Below are 22,495 nucleotides of genomic sequence, written 5' to 3' on the forward strand. Positions count from 1 at the left end.
TTTTACAAAAGAACTACTGTAAAAATTAATCAAAGGTATGCTGGTTTTTATTGTTATTTTTTTAATTTTGGGGGGTACTTTTCCTCATATTGCAGTGATTTTGAAATTGAAACGTTGCACTGCTGAGAAAGTGCCATGAAAATATAACCCACTACATTCCATGAAAATAAATAAGCAAGGCCACCCAAATTTTCAATTAGTGCTAGTGCAGTATGCAGGAAATGGCTCGGGAACCGTCAAAGGCAGCCTTAGGCTGGGTCGTGGATACGGAACAGTGACAGGAAGGTTTGAGGCAGGAATACAGGCTCAGTGTGAAGATGGCTCCTCTCCAAGGAAAACGGCATGCTAATAGGTTAATACTGATTTCCTGAAACATACAGCCTGGGTATTACATGCTGGAATTTACATTCTGACAAAGGCAATTGCGGAGCCTCAAGACTTTGCTTTTTTGGTGATGAAATAACACTAGAAAGTTCAAGCTGCATTATATATTTCGTGTTTTAAGCTTATTAAACATTCAAAGTACAAACTGTGCACATATTTTTAAGCCACCTGAAATAGCATCAGCCTCACAAGTTTGGGAGGCTGGTATGAGAAAAATTATGTTTCAACAGGTCGGGTTTGTCTAGAGTGATGCCATCAACAGATACTGACCAGGGCCGAGATAGGCCGCTTTCAGAGTAGGTCTGCCCTGAATTCAGAAATATTGCCCGATCAAACAGACATGCACAGGAATAGGAGTAAGACATGTTCTTTCAGCACAGCCTGTACAGACAAAGAGGTATTCTGAAGATACCTGAGGACTGAGTCAAAAGTTGGGCAAAGCATTTCAGAAACTTTTCAGTTTTTCAGCTAAAAAGTAGGAAAGCAGACAACACATCCCTTTGTGCGAGTCAGAGGAAGAGCCACTGTAGACAGCAGAAGTAACTGCACTAAACCTTAATTCTGAAAGTATGTGCCCAAAACAAAAGTAGAAGAAAATGAAAAGGGGAAGAAACTGATCAGGAGAGAAAGCCCTGTCTAGCTAAATTGTCCAGCGTTATTAGTTGCTGGACACTTGTCCTCCTCGACTAGGAGACAAGAAGCTGCAGAACATCCTCATGGAAAGGGATCTGGGGGTTCTGGCTGACAGCAAGATGAATCTGAGTCAGCAGTGTGCCCTGGCAGCCCAGAATGTGTCAGCTGGCAGGGATGCATTTTACATCTCTTCTAGCGAAGCTGTTTTAAATAAGCTTTGGAAAAAATTTAATCAGCACAGAAATATTTGAAGTTCCAAGAACCTTACCTACTTTTGAACTTTTCTAGCTAAAGTCAATAATTGTGTCACTTGCCTGTGAAAGAGCAATTAATGGAGCAAGGAAGGAAGTGGATGGAATTTGGGGGGTTTTAATTTGTTTTCCCACATCATGGTACATTTTTTGGTCACAGGCAATAATTATTTAATCAAATGAAATTTGCCCAGTGGTATTTCACATGACAACACTGCCAATCACTGCAGAGCAAACAAACTCTTCAGATGGTGGAGGGAGAGTTTACTCATCTGTCCTCTGGTGAGCTGCTTGCTGTGAACTCTGAATGGCACATCTGATATTGCTGAAGTGATCCATGGGCAGCTGAGTGAACAGGCACCAACTCAGGGCAGCGTTTTCTGGTTTAGAGGATTCTGAACAAAAGAACTTGGACATGTGGGTATGGCTGCGTATGCACTCGATCATTGTCCAGAATCAAGATGCTCTTCTGAATTGAGGCCACAGCTTTTATGAAAAGGTACTTCTTCTCTGTAGGAACAGAGAGCCTCATTTCCTTTCCACGTGAACACTTGATCCATGATAAATGTTTATAAAGTTCCCCTTCACCAAGTTTCTTAACTGCTGAAGAATAAATATTTAAAGAATCACAAATACTATAATCAAAACCACGTAAGATGCTACAAGAGTGTTCCCTATTGTACGAAAAACAAAGGAGCTGAAGCTTGCAGAAAACTTCATTTTCCTGGTTTGAAAGCTGATCTACTGTACGATACAGTATGTATTATCTTTGTGCAATATTTTTAAAGCAATGCCTTAAATGCCATTGGCTTAATTCTTACCATATTACTATAACAAAACTATGGAAACCCTGCAGAAGACCAATGAAGAAGAGGTTTGGGGGTCCCATCTGCAGAGTACTGAGTGCTTTGGCTTTTATTCAGTGGAGTCTTGGGGATTAGACTTGTGTTTAAGATTAAGGACATACCTAAGTGCCTCACTGGATGGCAGCCAGAACGTTCAGCATCTTATAGGACTGAGCCCTTTGCTGGCAGTCAGAGAAGACTTTCAGCACTGAACAAATTCTTTTGCTGGAGTAAAAGTTATTGTTAAAATAAAAAGGCACATGTTTCCCAATTGCAGTTTGTAAATAACACCTGTATACTTAACCCCAGAAGCAGTGGGCCACCTAATGGAAACTACTCACAGATTTTTGAAATATAACTGTGTGCATAGAGTTGAACAACAAGAATCTTACTTTTGTCACTAGGGTTAAAATCCTCATACCATGGAAGAAAACAGGAGTATTGCCATTTCTCTCCCTTATTACATGACACAGCCTGGTGTGGTGCCTCCTCCTACCTCTAAGTTTGACTGTAATGTTAAATTAAATGGCAATTCCCTATGGCTAGTGATCAAATTGACCAAAAATATCTGCTTAAAGAAAAAGGTGGAAGTAATGTTATTTTAATGCAGCTGATGCTTCCTGAATTTTAATCAAATGGGTCAGAAGGATGAAATTAGTCAGACACAAAAATACAGTGATTCAAAGGTGATTTGAACACCTTCACACAGGTAAAATTCTTTCTCAAGTTTAAATCTCCTCCCCTTCTTTCTCTCCAAACAATTATTGCTTTTATCAAATACAATGGAAATAAAGCTTTTCTGCTTTAGAAAGTAAGAGGAAAATTAACCATGATAACTCTCACAGTTTTGATCTGCCACACTTTTCTTTGGTCTGATTCCCACAGATCAAAGATTGTTTCCTGATTTCCTTTCCACTGTCATGTACAGGTATGGGAAAAAGCCCCGGGGTGTGGGCACAGTGAATGGTGAGAGGGCTGCCCCACTGGGCTGTCCCAAGGAATTCCTGGACTCCCAGCACCACCTGGTTGCTTCAGCAGCAGCCATACAGTAGATGCGCACCAGCAGCTGACCACCATGGCTGCAGCCTTTTGGGCTTTGGCCCCATGCACAAGCCTGAGCTGCAATTGCAGCCATGTGCCAGACCACCTGCAGGCCAGCACCAATTTCCTCAGAAGCAGAACATGATGAGAGCAATTTGCACCTTGCATGTTCTGTATGTTTGTAATTAGTAACGAATTAATGCAGAACATTCCTTTGCAAGTCTCTTTTCACCAGCAACAGACATGTCCATGTATTTGAGCCAAGGGAGAGAGAAAAGCATTGTTGGCATCAGCATTTTCTTTTTTCTGTATCTCCTTCAGCCTCCAGGTATGCATACTATGTACAAGTGAAAACTGACTCTCCTTTTATATTATCATTAATTTTCACAGTAGCTACCAAGAAAAGAGTGGTATTTTTTCTACAGTAAACTGCTACAGAGCCAATTCAAATCTGATGCAGTATTAAAAAGGGGAAGAAGAACTAGCAGAAGGAGGAGAAGAACTACATACCCGCAGGTCTTGCTGATGAAACTGTTAATGAAAGTACAGCCATTCAGCTGAATTACTCACAGCTCTGTAATATATATGTTTATCTTCTCTCAAGATACAACAGTAAAAAAAAAAAAGTAGCTGAACTGAAAAACAAGCATGGTGACAGTGAAGGAATCAGATGTGCAACTCTGGAAATATTCAACAACTTCTTATGCACAAAACTACTGCTTTTTTGATTTACGTTGCGTGCGCCTGTGTACAAGCTTTTCCTCCACTAATTTTCTGGTTTTCGAAAACCACCAGAGGGAGCCCGCAACCTCTCATAAGAAAAGCATGTTGGGGTTGACAATGAAAAAATGAAACAGAAACTAAGCTGCCTTCCAGTTTCAAAGAAGTACGCTAATTTCTGATTCACCGAGATCCATGTAGATGCACAAGTTCTGGACAGGGACATTTGATATGCATAAGCCAGCTAACACAATGAAGAGAGAGAAGTGATGCCACCTTTGGTACTTTGCTGCTGTTTTCCTGTGATTTGTTCAGTTTTCCGTAATTCCGTTGATATAGAGTTTGTGCTAGGAAATTATTCTGAAGCAAACTCAGGCAAACAAAACAATATGCAATTACTTGGTGCACTTTTTATATGAAAGCATAGAACAATTTTAAAGACCCTTTTAGATTTTGATTGTGACCATGATTAATGCAACTCATGATAACTCTAGTATGCCAGAAGATAAATTTTAGAGGTGCAGGTTAAATAATGTATGCACCCAAATATTGTATGATACATGTCGCTCAAGAACATACTTTTGAACCCTCTGTGTAAGGCCATCAAGTGCACGAAAATACAAATTCTCTTAATTACAACGTGGCATCAGAACCGCCTCACACTGTCACTGGGGTCTACTTTCTTGCAAGGGCTGACACTGGACTGTGGTAGTCATTGGGGAAAGGCTGTTTGTTTGCAAGAAGCATAGGAAGCACCATGTCACGAAGCACCAAAGTGATCCTACAGGTGTCTACACCATAAATGTTAGTGATTGCAGTGACTATCATGAAGAAGTACTTCCAAATATATCCTGGCATACTCTGTGACTTGCTGCCAGTTTGGCTATCAGCTGGCCACTGATTGATCTAACTAAGTGCTACCTTGACTAAAATATGAAATAAGTATGGAACTGTACAGATGGTCCAAATGGACTTAGCACACAGGATGATTAGACACTTTTACCAGAAAATGATTCCTTCCCTGATGCAAAGGTTCTTCCAGAAGCTCAGCAGGGCTCTGACTAAAACAAAAGAGATTCTAGAAAAAGCCCAATAGGTTTGGCACGACAGTGCAGCAGATACTATGCAAAGATTTTTTGCTGTTGCCTAGGTCAATACCTTCAAGATTCAAGTCCTAGTTCCATAGGAGAAAATGAAAAGCTTTCATTTGCAGAAAAGACTAGGAGGAAGGTGGGGAAGCAGATCCTTACACATAAACCCACTTTTTCTTTGAACAACCAAATAAAATTAATTGAGATTAAATGACCTCCAAGTTGCTATGGCCAGGAATTGAATCTTGATTCTAACTAACTCCTGGGGAAGGCTCTGTAACACACGGCTCTTTTTTTCTGGGCACAGAATAAAAGACATCTTGCATACATCTTACCCTTGATGAATAGTCACGGGCTTTAATTACAACATTTTTCAAATCAAGCTTCAACTAATAACTGGCTAAGGCTGTCTGTAAGATGATGTGGGTCTTTGTGACACTTTGTTTCTGGAGGTGCACACAGAAAGTAATTACGTACGGCTTTTGCAGATGTAATCGTAGAGCATTATTTTCAGCTTTTGCAACAAACTTTTCCCATTTGTTTTAATTCCACTCTTGTGACCTCAGCAGTGAAGGAAATCATTCTTTTCCAGTTCTGGCTCTGTAGTTCTCTGGGGAAGAAGATGCTTTAAACAATGCCTGAAGTGCTTAACTAATATGCAATTTTGTTTACATACACATTACAAATGGACTAGTCAATGCCACAAAGCAAAAGCCAGTAGGATTGGTAATTCTTGTGCAGCACACAACTCGATTATGGTAGGGAGGGCATTCTACAACACTACAGATCTCAGCACAAAAAAGATCTATTTCAACGTAAAACTTAAGTACTCTCTTCTGATATACCTTACTTGGTCCACTGAACAGCTCGTTAGAAGTAAATAAATAAAAGGAACTAAAGGTAACATCATTTTAATTCTGTCCTCACTTCCTCTCTAGGAGAGTCAGCACAGAATTGCAGCCAGTTTAGTATTTGGATCAAGCAGAGATAATCTAATTAAAAAAAAAAAAAAAAAGATATTATTAGAACATCATAATTAAGGGGGGAAATTGTTTGAAAGCCAGGAAGTTCTTCATTTATTTTTCAAATTTAGGGCTTCCTCATTAGGAGCGAAGTCTCATTCTCACAGAAGCTGCACAGATTACAACCACCGAGGTGCAGAAGATGATGCAGTGAAACAGCTCACTCCTCAGCCAGACTAAAAGGGCATCCCACAGGTGGAGGAAGGACCACCCTTACAGAGGATCTCTGCAAGGAGCCAGTTCAGAAGTCCCAGAGATGACTCTTGTGTCACATCTCCCATGAACCCTCATAAAATCTCACCCACATCTGCTTTTATTGTTTTAGAGTGATGAAAGATGTCTATTTGCAAAATGTAAAATAAGGACAAAAACTTCTTGTTCCTCACAGGGCAAGTGCAGGGCTGCAGCCGCTGCTCCAGCCCCAGGCTCCTTCCTCACCCCCTTCCCATGGCGCTGCACAGTCGGGGATCCCGCCTGCTGCCTCCTCAGCTCCGCTCCCTGCCCATCTTTCTTTGAGCTCATGAGTCACTTCCTCTCCTCAGATCCCACCTTTCAAAACTTCCTTTTTCCTCCTCAGGGTATGTCCAGAAGCCTCTTCTGAAAGGCTTCTAGACCTTACAGATGCTACTGGGAAGTAGCTTGTTCATGTGCCTGGTGACATCCAGCCAAAGGAAGCTGTCACACACGCATGCTGCTCGCCATGGCTCTACACCCAGCCTCTTCTCACCCTTCCCTTCACCATGCTGTGGCTGTGGGACAGTGCAGGGGGCTTCTTGCACCCTCCCCTTCCCACAAGTGTGGGGTAGGCAGAGAGAAGTGGAAAGGGTAGAGAAACCCAGCCTGCCCTGGTGCCCTCTTTGCAGTGCTACCTGCCTCTCATGACAGGGAGAGCTCACCTTTTCCTGCCTCTCGCAGGCAACCAGCACCAGAGTAGATACAGAGAGAGGAGATGGGGTTGTGGTGGGGGCACCTGTCAAGGTCTGAGTGGTGGTGCAGGCACAACTTGTTCTCTGGGAGGTCTCTGTGTTTTATCAGCAAGATAATCACGTTGGTTGATGACTTACTCTGCAGGCATGGAGGCCAAATCTGCCTGTGCTCAGCAATTTAACACGAAGCTATTAGTTAACCCTCCTATCTGTCACTGCATTTTAGAGATTAGGTTGTTGGATCAGCATGCTTTGAGTTCTCCATCCTTCGAGCTGCTTGGAAGACTGTGTTTTCTGCTATCGGACCTCTGAGACCTTATGACCCAGCATTCTGCCTACCTGTGAGGCTGTTATCACTTCTTTACAGGGCAGCGCTATGTGGGCAGGAAGCATGATGTTACTGGGGCCAGATTCTCAGCTGCTGCAAAACAGCATCTGGAAAGTAGGGCTATTCAGATTAATGCTTAGCCAAGAATTCAGCGTGTTGAAGTTATAACAAGAATGTGCTTATGGAAGAGATCAGTCATTTGCTTTACAGCAGGGAGCAGTCATCTTTCATTCTAACTTCAGGCCACACTAATTAAGCCATTGGACAGACAACTGCAGTAGTTAAGAATGTGAATCAATATGGTGGTAAAAGGTACTAACTGCTTCATTAGTATCTTCCATTCTGAAACATTACAGTATTTTTCATGGCCAAAGATACCCACACAAGAAGAAGGGAACAAGGAGAGAACAAACTCTGCATGCAAGTCCCCACATGTCACTGTGGCTACAGAACTGCATTCCTTTTGATCAGCAGATCGCAATCCTTTCCAGCCTGGCACACCTTGGGATGCACTTGCTCTGATGCATTGACATTAGCCTGCTGACATCATGTTCACTTTCTGAATTATCAAGGAATACCAATAGAAAACTGCTGTTTAAAGAGCATCATCTCTATCTTCTTCAAAGCATGCCAGTTGCTACTGGGATCTGGAGGGAAGACAAAAACATATTTATGTCACCCTGCTCTCCACAGCATGCATGAGAAGGGGTCTGTGCCCTATAGATTCACTTTCTTAAAGCCCATCCAAACTGGAGAGGCACTTACGCAGCTCTGGCTTATTTTCCAACCATAGAAATACAGGCAACAGCAACAAATGAATGGCCCTGAGCAGTCACTGAGAGCATGCGCTCTTCCACCACTGCTAAAAGGAACACCCTAGAAATAGGCTGTCTTCCCTGCTCTGAATTATCCCCAGAGGAAAAAGAGAGCAGTGCCCAAACTACACATAAAGGATGAATTTGTGACACAACATTCTCACCAAGGCCTTGTATGCCAAACCATCTACAATCTGTTTTTTCTACAACACAGAGTGCTTCTACCCATGGAGCATATTCCCCTGGGCTACGATGTAGGACAAGCTGGTCATTTTTTCCCATATGAGAATAAGAGAAAATTCCTCAGACTGCTGGATTTCGGATTACTTGGCAATATGTTCTCACTTCGCTGAAAACTTTGCACCACACATTTGAGTTACTGCGAGAAGTTTTATAAGGAAGCAAATTAATCTGTCAGGCAAAATCTGCATGACTTCTAGAGAGGAATCAAAAAGCCACAACAGCCAATTCTTGCTGCTGGTGGGTAATGCTAAATAGAGGTAGGAGCAAAGTTTTCTAGGGGAAGAAGTGCCATCTTTATATAGACTGATTACTAAATAACCATAAAGTAAAATGGGAATATAAACCCTGTCCGCTACACTTCTAAAATGGTTTTATGCTCGCAAGGTTTTTATACAAAAGACAAAATACAAATGACATCTTACCACCAAATCTAATGTAGTGTTTATTTTTCAGATGGAATTTTTTCCAATGTGTCATTGTAAATTTCTTATCAAAGATTAACAAAGAAAAGGATTTCTCTTTTCAGATCAAGAGATCTGCTTTAGTTATGCCTGTACTCATTCAACTTTTCATTCCAAACATCATCCATCATGCTGTACGTCCCTTGCACTGGACTGCAGAAAACATACCACAAATTCTACTTGGAATAGTAATGCATCTTGAACAAAGCTGACTAAACTCAAAATTAAGTTTTCAACAACTGTGTGTTAAAAAGAAAATCAATGAAAGAAAAACAGAGAGCTCTACTGAGCAAACATCCTGAAGTTAAAAAAAATATGTTTTGATTGATGAAGGAAAAAGCCATGACATTTTAGGTGGCCTAAAAGAAATTTCAAGGATCATATTAAAAAGAAAGCTGGCATTGTATTAAAATATTATTATCCCGAGGGATAACTGGAACATACTGAAAAAGCAGGACATAGACTTGGCTTCACCCTTCTTTCAAAGCAGTTCATTAAATCTTGCTTTCTTTATCTCACGTCCCCAAGCAGGGGTGTTTACCTTCAGAAACATCAACTTTCTGGGTCATGAAGCAGCTCTAATCCAATTCCTTGATCCTCCAGCAATCGATTAATGCCTTGCTAATCCTATCCTGGCCATGCATGGTGTTTAAAACTAAATGTATTACATTATCTAGAAGAAAAGTATTCAGGAATCTAGGTCTGAATCCAAGACGCTTTTACCTCTATAGAGAGGTCAAGACAAAACACTCAGTAAGATTTATTGAGCTGCAATATCTACAAGAAGGCAGCAAGGTAAGCTCTAAGGAGAACCAGTATCTCTCATCAGATCAACTGCTACAGCTGGAAAACGTAGGCAACGTTTCAGGCACAAAGACCCAGTGCAGCTATGGGCAACATTTAAAATTTAATTTAGGTTAGCCCTGCAGTGGAAACAAGCCTTTAGGCACTGGACATTCACATAATTAACCCTTTTTAAGATAATTTTTTTAATACTCTTTATGGAAAACATTTTCATGTTGTAATTAGAAAAACATTCCCAGCTTCTATTTTAATGACAATAAAACCCCAGATACCTCCATAGGATCTCATGTGCTAGAGCTATTAATACAAGCACATTTTTCAAAATCAGACATAGCGTAGTATTGGAAACTTCTGTCTCATTTCACAAGTTCTCAGACCGAGCACATCGATTCCAGAGGATTGACAGCTCTTTTTCAACAGCTTGATATCTGTCCTTACAGACAATAGGCATCATACGCTCTCATGAGAAAGTGTAGGTCAATGAAATTGCTATGAAAAATGCAACTTTCTAATGAGTGAAGTTGCCAAGTGCATGTCTTCACTTACATGTTTTGGATGCTACTCCTTGCAAAACAATACTGCTTAGGTAGAGGAAAGCAGCAGCTCTCCTTTCTTGCATATATGTAGGTTTGTTTGTCTACTTCCAGCCAGTTACGCAGGCAACAAGATGGCACAGGTGTTCCCATGGGCATATTCCTTTTATATACACCATCCTTGTGGAGACAAAACTGCTCTGAGAACAAAGTCCCAAATTTCCATTCCTCTTGTGCACTGTCAGTGGGATTCTTGAGTATATACTCAATCCCAGTTGGCTACAGCTGTGTAAATCCATGACCAGCTCATCCTCTGTTAGTTGTCATTAATATACTAGTTTCCATGTTATTTCTCTTTCAGATACTGAAACAGTAGAACAATGTAAAATCACGGAATCAAAAACTCCCAACAAAAAAGCCTTCATAAGGAAAACCAAACAGTTCATTGCATTTGTATTTCCTTGTCTACAGACAGCCTTGCTGGCATAAAAGAAACAAGGTGTATTCACGCTGAAAAGAAACAGGCCCCGTCTCCATGGCTGGGGCCTCTGAACTTCTACTGGTAAGGCAGCTGGTAGTCACGGCTTGGGATCTGGAGAAAAACCATTGGGACTTTCTTGCCTTTTGTCCCTCTTGGGGAAGCGCAGCTTCCTCCTCTCTGGGTGGTCTTTCCAGTGATGAAAGTTTTGTTCTTGTGCTCCTGGGTGACCCAGGAGTGAACTGAGCTCATTAAATGTGCTTGCCTTTCCTTACGGGAGGAAAAAATAGAAGTGGAAATTGGAAGATTCAGGTATGATACCGCATTTCTATTAAAGGCAATAGACAGCATATTTTCTACTTTCTGTAGAAATCAACAATATTTTACCCATGTGATGCATCTACCTTCAGAGACCACAGTGATTGTCAGATCAAGCATTTCAAGACAAGTCATTTCCAGAAGAGAGGAGTTAAGACACACTCTTGATCATGTGCTTCTGTTTATTCTGTGTAAGGGATCTAGGACACCTGTGTTAGTTTTAAAGCTACTACATGTACAGCACTTGACTGCTATATTTTGGCAAGTCCCAGCTGTTATTTCACATGTGTGAACTAAGAAATTACCCAAGGTAAACACAGACTTAGAAGAAGTATCAAAAACATTTACAATAAAGTGCAAGTATGGCCCAGTATGTTAACCTGCTAATATATACAGTGTGCTGGCCACATTCTATTTTCTTTTAGAGTGGCAAAGGAAAAGAGATGTAACAAAGCTTGTATGAAACACCGTAACTGGTTACCAGTCATTCCTCCTAAAACACCAGTACAAAAGTCATTCTTCTAATACTTAAAGGTTTTACCAGCCAAGCTTACCCAAAAGTGGGCAACACAGCACAAAACATTTTTTTTGACAGCATTTTTATCTGACAGCATTTAATCTAATATCAGTTTAAATCCAGATTACTTACATGTGTGCACATGCTCCCACTCCTTTTATACACACACAGTGTTAAAAGGACGTTGCTGATGATCATTTATTTTTCTCTGCTCATGCTGCATTGTATAATATCCCTTCTCTTGAAATACTGCCAGACAAGATTGTCTTTAATACACTTCAGTGGCGTCAAAGGAACCTCAGGAAATGAGGACTGAGGTGAACCTAAGACCCACTCTCTGCCACCAGTGCTCTGATTATACTGCTTTGAACAGGAGGTAAAGATATGCACTTCTGATGTCCTGCCTCCAAAAAACAGTATTCAGTCCACTTTCCATCTGCTCCAATTAAAGCCAATTACTTTGACCTCCTTGGTTTCTTCTTCACAATTCTATTATTGCCTCCTCTAGCCCACAATTTTGAGTCATGCCTCAGAAACTCTTAGATTTCACTAGAAATGAGTTTTACTAGAGAAACAGGCTTGCTTTATCTCCATGATTTCCTGTACATAGGTCATATCATTTCAACTATGATCACCAGCTCTGCAAATACTACTCTTAGGTGTATGTTTTCCTGCTGCTGCCTGACATATCCTGACATAACCACCCAGTTTTTTGAGCCATAGATTTTATTGGGCAAAGAAAGAAAGAAAGAAGAATTCAAACTGAAGGGGTCAAATAATTTACTTTGAAGCAGCAACCTGAGCACAGAGTAATGCCTTCTGAGATTGATTCCACCAGACTGGAGCCTAGTGAGTAGGAGAAAAGCTTTGTAGTGGAATGGGACTGAGGGACCAGAGTTGACTCAGGCTCTGTAGGAACATTTCACAATGTTTTAATTCATAGAATCTCAGAATCATAGAATGGCCTGTGTAGAAAAGGACCTTAAAGATCATCTAGTTTAAACCCCCGATGTAAATGAGCCCTGTTCTACTCAAGTTATACAATGGGTGAATTAGCCTCCTGTGTAAGAACTGTGTGCTGTTTTGTGATCAATTAATTTCTCACTCAAAATATTAAAGATGAGTATTGTATTTGTCCCATGTAGGACACAAAAATGTTCAGTTGAGGTATCGCATCCCTCTAATTATAGGAGCTTCAGACTCAATGTTTTGTTTACATCAGTCACTGATCATTCACTACTCCCATTCATCATAATCCTGGATTGCTCTCATTCACTCAGCAGTAATTCTGGTTGACTTTCATCATTCACATGGAAAGCATATACCAACAATTAAATCTCTCAGCAGAAGGAGTCAAACTCATTTGAAGGTTTATAAAAGCTCTAAGGGAAAAAAAGCACATATTTATTTATGCGTTGATCAATGGCATTGAATAAATGTAAATCTCTGATATCGGTACAGCTCATTTTGTCAATGATGAAATGTTAATTTGATGAATTCAACGATTTTCTCTTTCTGATATCAGACAATGCAAGGCACTTTATGCACTGTGACAGGTGACAGGTCTAGAAATTCTTGGGAGCTTCATGGAAAACTTTCAAAAGAAGAAGGGAAGACAAAGAGACAGGAAAAGACAATTATCTAAAGAAGTTCATAGAAAGTCACTGATATAGGGCAAGCTAGAAAACAGTAATTTACTATAATGATGTAACTACGAGGCAGTTCAATATCTCTTTAGAAACAGTAAAGTACATCTCATTGCTTGAAGGTAATGAAAGTGGTTGCCCAAGGCAGAGAAAATTTTGCTTCTTTCATTTCATTCTCTCACAGAGGTTGTGAATACTGAACTCAGTTGCCTGACTAGTTCCATCAGCTCTGATGACTTGTTTGAAGTCCTTATAGGAAATCTGTGAATGAAGTAAGCTCTTCTGTCTTCTTGCTGCACGCAGTGAACACAAGACCACCATCCCATATGGGAGCCTAAAGATATTGCAGTATCAGATGAAGGGCACTTCTGCATCTTTCCATCCATTTTTTAGCCAAAATAGCTTTGTAAAACTAGAGGATAAACAGCGAGCATAATGGTTTGAGAGTCGATGGCTCTAGTAAGGAAATATGCATATCAAGTTAATACTGTCTTTGTTTGGTATTTTCTAGCTGTCATTATGATGACTTATAAGTCCTTCCAATCCTTGAAAGAAAGAAAGAGGCTTAACATTAGCTTTCTAAAGAAACTGTTATGTTTCTAAAGTGAAAAAGTGTAACAAATAGCTGTCTACATGTAGAGAATGTTAGGTCTGAAAAATTGCAAGTGATGCTCATTTTGTGTATGTACATACAATATGCTGTAAAAGGAATAAGAGAAAAGAGGACACGAGAAACTTCAGAAATCAGTGTTTGTAAGCAAGACTTAAAAACACTCTGTAATAGGGAACATACATGATAAAATAGTGAAATAGGATTTGATTAAGTTGGCGCCCAAGCCACAATATTATAAGTTGCTGAAGAAAAACAATTCCACATGATGTAGAATGTCTGTAACTTAGAAATTTTTATAAATCATTAGCATTGCAAAAGACACAATGATATAAGAGGAATGTACTTAGAATCACAGAATTATTTAGCTGGGAAAGTACTTTTGGTGGCAGGGCTAATATTGGGCCAAATTTAATGTTCATGCCTGAAGTTCACAAACCAAGAAATGCAGAAATTTATAAATTTTACATTTATGTTAGCTGTCAGTTCTTCAGCTACAGCATAAACCTAGCCTGAACCAGTGACATCCCCTTTATTTGGTTAGGCTTGGTTTAGACCTGCTGCAAGCAAACGAGAGACTGTTTCAGAGATCAATTTCTCTTGTGATCTATTTCAGTGCCTTCAAAAAATCCTTCTTCCTGCTCTTATGGAAACTTGTGCTGCAAAGAAATGGCCTAAACCTCCACCATCTTCCTAGTGCTTCCATCACTGACTAGAAGCATTTAATTGTTTTTGCCTTCTAGGCTAATGCTATGGTGTTTGAGAGAGTGACCCATGTTATAATGATCTTTTAATGGGACATTGTCCTTGAACTAGCTTTGGTAGAGTTATTTCTGTCCATGTCTCTCACAGTGATATCTAGCATATATTTATTCTGCATTCTTCATTTCATTTCAGATGAAAATTGTTTTCTGTCACAGACTCTAAAAATCTGCTAAAAATTGGTGAACACCTTGTTCTTATTTGGATTTCAAGTGGTCCTTATGTTGACTTCAAGAACTGTATATCCTTTTAACTATGAAAAATTAAAGCAGTTAGTTAATACTTTTCTTAATTCCATCAGTAGTTTATTCACACATGCATTGGTTGTCCTAGTTCACAAATGTAATGACTGGAAGTGCTAAGAAGAGGAATCAACTTAAATTCTTTGCAGCATGTGACATAACAAAAAAGAATTGTCCAAGAACTAGTGGGTATCAAGAGAAAGTAGTTCTGGAGATACAAAACCTTATAAGGACACTTTCAAGGGCTCAAACCAATACAGAACTAGCAGTGCTGTGAGAGATGAGCACCACGAGTTAGGAAAATAATATTACTGCTTCATCTTAAAAGAAGCCATCTATCTTTATTTCTCTTTAAAATAAATTAGGGATCAGACCACCAGCATTTCTACCTTCTGCTTTTGCTCATGGTACTCAATGATTATAAAAAATATTGACATTTCACTTCAACTTTATAAGAAAATTATTCCTGTCTCCTAATGGATGTGTTATTTTTCAGATGCATTACATTTTCTAACCGGAGTTGTTGCAGCTATGATGGTCTAAGAATAAAACCAAGGCCATGTTTGTAGAGAGAGGCATTTTCCTGTATTAGACTGAGTAAAATAGCTGAACAAATTGACAAGCTCTAGAGCATACAAACTTTCTTCAGATACGGAGAATAACCCTCCTTAATTGCATCGAGCTAAACTGTGGAAGTTGCTGAACTTTGTATCAAGGCTACAACCTCTGATCCCCTTGTACAGACTTGATGTGAGAGGGCACCACATAAACTGCCCATCATCTGCACTGCACAAGAGGAGTCCCTGATTACGATTCCTCCTTCTGAAAAATTTGAGGATTGCTATTTTCAGAGACCAAAGTGGGCATGAATGTTTTTTTCTTTTCTGACTGTCACGCGCAAAAGTGCTTTTGACAGGTTTTTTGGTCAAGCAGTGGAAAGTTTGGCAATATACATTTGCATGGCACATTGCATCTTTCTAATTCATCTGCTGGCAAATGACATCTGATGGCAAATGGTCTTCTCACTGCAACCTCACTGCTTACCTCTCTGGCTGCCAAGTAGCCCTGTTAAAGTCAGTGGGATCAAACTCAAAGCATAAAACTTAGGATGGACTTGTCTTTTAAAGAACTGAGATCCAAAAGAACAAAACCACTGTCTTTAGAAATCCTGCAGATGGCATTGCTCAAACAAGAATATTTCTTCATGAAAAGAAAAACATATCTGAATAAAAAATTTCCAATCAAGAAAAGCTCTTATCTGTTGTCACCTTTTATTTCCTATTACATTTTTCCTTAGACTCAGCTGCACTTACAAACTGTATGTAAAACAGACCTTTGAGTCCTGAAGCCTAACTTTGTATCCTTGCTCTGCAAAAGTAGATAAATAGGAACGCCAACAATACGTCAGAATTCAGATGAGGGGCAGAGATTCAGCAAGTGCTATTAAGATACAGTCTTTTAAAAATAAATGCGCACAGTTTGGGAACTATTCTGTTCCCATTCTGAAGCAATTACAGAGCTCATTTCATAAGTATTTCACAAGGAATTCTTGTGCACTAATCCAGCACAAGAGCAATCTCAACTGGCCAGCAACAGTGAGTGAAATAGAACAGAAAATGCTGTGCATTCAAATTGAATGCAGAAATGTAAAGTTCTGTAAAAAAAACACTGCAACCATCATCACCCTAGAAATACATGGACAAAAAGGGATTAAAACTGCCAAGAAATTTATCATAATCTATTATTTTTCTCAGGGATTAACAAAGTACTAATATGCTGGAATGCCTAGCTTCTGGAAGGATGGAGTTTTACATGTGATGAAAATACTGATTACATTATGGCAATGACTTTTAACATTTTTTTTACTATTCATCTCTCGTTAGGCTGGCAAGTAGGCAGCGCTTACAGTATCCAGCTGCAGGAAGGAAGATGAGAACAGGCACTCACCTCTGGTTCTGGGACATGTCCCATGAGGAGCCACATTACTATGACAATGCACACTTTCACTTCGATCATACAATAGATGAGAAAGACTGAGTGACCCTTGGGAAAGGGAAAGCTATTCCTCAAAGTTGTTTCTCATACAGGAAAATGTCTAAATTTTCCTTTGGTTCCTTGGACATCTGCTTCACAAAGATTCAGCTGGTTAATACTTGAGAACTTTTTACACACCATATAATCTCCACAATGAAATGGACATCTACATTAGCTCCACAGTGGAGTCTCAGAAACAACAAACAATAAATTTAAGGATGGCACATAAGGTACTTTTTTTCTTCAAAACATTTTATGTAGATAATATTAGCAACAATTTTCTGTTTATCTTTCTGTAAAATGCACACACACATACCTGTAGTATGCATATTGATATGTATACATACATAAATACATAAATATGAATGTAAATCTATAATGCAGTTTATATGAAGAAACATGTCTTCTGCCCTGAACTGTTCTCCACAGTGGAGGCCCATGGTTCTGAATGAAATCATATAACCCTGAAAGAGGATGTAGAACAACACAGTGTATGATGGAGAAACTTTGGTCCTTACTGACTGTTGTCTCTTCTACAGCCTCCTTTATTTTGACTAATTGATATTAGCTTTATGTGAGGTACTATTATACAAGTGTGTATAAATCACTTTGGGATAAGCTGAGACTCCTAAGCATCCTGAACAAAAGGACCATATTTAATCTCCACCCATTCACACACTTGAAACTGAGGTGGGACTTTTGCATTGCCTGCAATGAGTGTTGAATTCTCTGAGTTGCAAGAAATCACTGCAGTAAAAATACAGCTGAAAACTAGGTCACAATGTTCTGAGGGAAAATGAGACCCCAAAAACAAAAATACCTTTTCCAAGTTAAGTGTGATTCCACTGATCTATAAAATGCTTGTAACATTAGTGCCCATTTGTCTTACTGGGAGCTGTTGGTGTGTATGTAGACACTATACCTTGATACTGAATGTTTACTGAGTCCAGACGTATTTTTATCATATGCTTGGCTGATTAAATTGTCATTCTATGATCTGATACATTCCAGAGTCATTGACAGGTTAATGCTAATGGGGGCCAGCAAAGGACTCACAATCTTCTCTCCTAATTGCCTCTTTCCCAAAAAAGTCAGAAGGGTAAGCATAGAGGTGGCAAGGCAAGTGTTGTACATGCAATCCAATGGCAAAAGCGTGCACACTGGTTGCCTGCAGTGAGTGTTGGATTCACATTCATGCTAGATCATGTGAAGCTGAGAGGGAACGGTGCCAGGCCCTCAAGTCATTCTGTAATACAACAGGCAGATTACTCTAATACAAAAAATGTAAACCATGATAAGTGAGAGCAGATTTTAGCTATGATAGTACATGTAGACTTCAATGTATGAATAAATTCTTTGATAGAAGTCTGAGCTATTTTTATTGTTGATGGGTACATTTCTATTCATCCTATGGTTCTGCAAAAATCTACAATATAAAATAAAGAGTGTAATTTTACCAGGTTGTTTTTATTCTCTGATTCAGATTCCCCTAAATGAAACATTTTGACAGGTCAGAATACTGTATTCTGATTAAAAACCACTGAAATGTTTCAGTTCCAGTTGAAAGAAAGGTAGCTCAATGCCAAGATTTTAAAAATTTCTGAGTTTTTTCTATTCTTGTTTTTTCCTTTAAAGAGATGTAAAGAAAAAAAAAATTCAAATACCCTAACTCAGAATGTCCCCAAAACTTAGCTAAAAGAAATGGACCTGTACACTTCTGAGTGTATTAATAAATTGCTGAAAAAAGCATGTGCTTTGTACATACATATGTCTTACTGTGGTGGTTCCAAACGCGTAGTGTAGGACCACCTGGAATAACAATGGAGCCACTGCAATTACTTTATGCATATGGAGCCAGGATTGGGTCCTACCTACGTACAAAGAAACTTTTGCTTTTGGAGATGTTCTCAGCCAGCAACACCTTCATGAAATGTACTAGTCACAATTCCAAAGCTTGAGTTTTCTCTCACGTCTGTTTGGCGCAAACCTACTGAAACTGACTGGCACTCCTGATTAAATCTTCTGCGTGACAAGGAAACCCTGTAAAAGAAAGTCTGTCTGTAGAATTCCAGCTAAATGGTAGAATTTTATACGTATTCCTTACTCTAGCCTCCAGTAGAAATCACATTCTTTGAGTTATGAATAGTTTCCAAAGCCAAAGAGAGCCAAATTTCTGTCTTCCATTACTCAGTGGGAAATGGGAGAACATAAATGCATGCTAAGTGATCCAGTTAGCCAACATCACATCTGACCCCTTTTCAGAAAGACTGAGGGGCGGGAACGGATAAAGAAAACACTACAATACAAAGCATTTTGCGAATGTTTTACAAGAGCATCACCCACCGAATGGGGAGGAGGCACCTGATATATAGCTGGCAGCTATGTTGTGTATATCCATTCAAATAACTATACTCTTCAAAAAGACTCTCAAACATTCCGTTTTTTCTTACATTTCTTTCAGTGACAAAGCCATATTTTTATATATAAAAAAGCCCTTAAAATGCCTGTTTCAAGCCTTCCAAAGTCTTTTTTTTCCTTCTTTTTAATATGATTAATAACTCTAACAGGTATTCTCCAAGCCAAACAGCTGGGTTATTGCTCAAGAACCAGCTGTTTCATTGCTAAATATATCCTTATTTCAGCAGCCATCAGCTTGCTAATGCTTTGCTGGTTACTTGCCTTTAAACATTTGCTGATAGTGAGAAAGTCCTGGTATTTAATCATAGCTGGTGCTACAAAAGCCGGAGCTACTTTGAAAAAATAATACACAGAAAAACATTGGCAGAAGGCTTTTTTCTTTGAGGGCGGGGAGATTTTTTTTTGTTTCAGTGCCACACATTAGGTTCCAGCCAGATGTGCGTATGGATTAAAAAAATAAAAAAAAAAAACCAACAAAAAACCCTTTTTATTCAAAAATGTCAATATCGTTTAACAGCAAATGTAATATAATTACAGTATTCCATAAACATTTAACAAGACACAGACATTTTCTGCAGGAAAATATTACCAGAGTGAGCCGTTTAGCAGTTTAGCAGTTAAATTAGTAATTTCTTTTATAACATCTGGTGAGCAGTCTCTAATTTCTAAAGTTTTGGAACAAAAAGACATCGGGTAGATTTTGAGTTATGAATAATTTGCCAGTTGTTTACCTTTATGCCAATCTAGTTCTCCCCTGCATAGATGCAATCGAATATGTTACAAATGTGTTTTCCATAAAAATCCCTAAAATGCAAGAAGGGGAAGGTAGAAAATGAATACAAGCAAATCTGGGCATTCACAGGCACTGCCACATCTGTCACTGTCCCCGCAATGCTCTTGACACCTCACGGAGCTCAGGGCCCCGCTCTGAACTCCTGAAGTTCAAGAGTGCCTCTGTGCAGTGACTCAGGCCAAAGCAGTTGGCCTCAAGTAGGAATCTTTCCATAAAATCTGTGGATTTGGGATCAAGTCCAACGAGGAGCCCTCATGGCAAGTGGAGTTTCTCTGGAAGCAGGAGAATAGCGAGGGACCATTGGGGTGGAAGGGGACAGCCTCAGCCACCTGCTGACATGCCTATGGCCACCCTGGGGACATGATCCTTGGGGCAAGGAGGCTTCAAAAATGCGAAACTTCTCCTGTGCTGAGAACTTTTCCTACATATGATTCTGCCCCAGCATACCAGTTCTTCTTGCTCTGTGTTTTTCCTAACTTGGCTGAAGATCTCAGGCTTGTTTGTCGCTACCACCTCCCCTTCTCAGTTCAAGCGCTTCCCTCCACTGCAGGCAGGGCTACAGGGGTTATAATGATAGCCACCATGACAGGAAGTAGATCATGTCAATATATTTGCTCCTATCTACCAGAGATTTAGGCATGCCCTGTATTTTGCGGCTGGAATTACTACCACAGCTTCTGTAATCCTGTGCATTCTGTGAAGACCACCAGTGTGATAGGGAACAGACGTACTGCTAGTGCTCTGCAAACCTCATGTTGGAAACTCCATGAGAAATCTTTCTGTAACTTGTTGATTTCCAGAACACAGTTAATTTATTGCCACTTATCTTCATTGGGTGATAATAAAGTTAATAAAATTCACTGTTTGACATCATGTCATCCATCAGCATGAAAAAGATACAAGATTTTTGCCCTTCTTGGATGAAAGATTTAGTCGCCTATTTCTAAATGTCAAAGTGTTTATTATTTAACCCCCAATAACAAACCTGCAAGATTTTTAGACATCTTCCTAACAGTACATATTTCATACGTGCTCACAAGACTTCTGCAAAAATCTTCCAAACTTTGCAAAAATGGCCCTTGAAAATGTCCTTCCTGTTTTTCTTTTTTGTTTGTTTTTTGTTTTGTTTTCTTTTTTAAGTACCAATGTTGAAAGACTTTTTTAACACCCGTTAAGGAATTCTTGTTTGAAAATAATCATAGTGGGCTCATGGCACAGAATGGGATTTCTTCTTGTGGATTCTTTTGGCGTGCACCATGACAAAGCATGGCTAGATTCTCCTCTGCTGGATATTCTCCATTCATTACAATTATCTGAGACTGGTGCAATTACTGTCCAGATGGTATCTGGTGTAAAGCACAGTCATGAAGGTTTAATCTGTCAGATCCTTCCCTTTCTCTATTTTTTTTCCCCAAAGTTCAGAGGAGACACAAAGCAGCAGATATTTGTGGGGGTTGTGCCTTGCTAGATCAGCTAGGGCCCTTCCCGTCCCCTTCCAGCTCATGCAAACATAAACTGTCCTCAAAGAGCGAGAAGATACAGAATCCTCAGCAAAGCTTTGTTTTGCTCTCAGTAACTCCCTCTTCCACGTGTGGGAAGGGAGTAAGCCAGATAATTCCTTCTACAGCCTACAAGGCCAGCAGCAATTATACTGCAGAACAAAGCAATGGCAAATGCCAAGCAGTAACAGTAATGAGAGGTAGTGCAAACCACTTTCTCTTCAGAGAACTTGTGCTATGTGGATCAGAAAGACACAGAACCCAGAATCCCAGACCTGCTAAGGCACAAGGAGACATGCGACACAAATGATTTGTTATTTGTCAGTGAAAAAAGCACAGGGTCTGATCAAATTCTGCACTAACTTCACTTCAAGTCTTGCTCTGGTGATTGTGAACAGGCCTTCTGCACACTGCAGCTCGCAGGGCTTGGCCTGCTCCAGCCTACAGGAGCATACCCACTGTTCCTTGGTGTTCCAAGAAAAGCAGAATTAAATCGAGATCAGGATGCATAATTTTGTAGGATGGGAGATGTTTTAATGGAAGTGGTGGGCATTTTTTTTCTTTTTTGGCATTTCTCTGCTGCTTCTCAGAGCAGAGCAGATCTGGGATGTGACGCCCTGCGGTAAGTGCTCTGTCCAACTGCAATATAAACAGAGCTTTTTGCTGCACGTTCTAAAGCTGTAACATTAAGGAGAATAATGGGCGATGTTTTTAGATATCTTTGTGTAAACAAAGAATTTTATTACAGTGAATTACCATGTTAATTTATGAAAAGTAAACAAAACCAAGTGCAAAACTGATTCAGTGTATACCCTAACTTCCCTGGTGTCTAATGAGGTGACAGTGATGAAATCAAAACAAATATCGTTGTGCTTCATAAATGCAGGGAAAAATTCTTCTGTATTTAATCATTGGCTAAGTCGCTGACAATGCTGGCACACCAACACCACAGGTTTTAAAGTAAATAGAAGTCACTTTGTCTAGTGGCTGAGGGTACAGGCAAACTCACCGTAGACCACCATGAGTTGTACGATAACAAGGATGTAGGAAACAGCAGATAAGGCTCAGCAGAGAGTATTCC

Source organism: Numida meleagris, chromosome 2, assembly GCF_002078875.1.
Source record: "Numida meleagris isolate 19003 breed g44 Domestic line chromosome 2, NumMel1.0, whole genome shotgun sequence".
NCBI classification, from domain to species: domain Eukaryota; kingdom Metazoa; phylum Chordata; class Aves; order Galliformes; family Numididae; genus Numida; species Numida meleagris.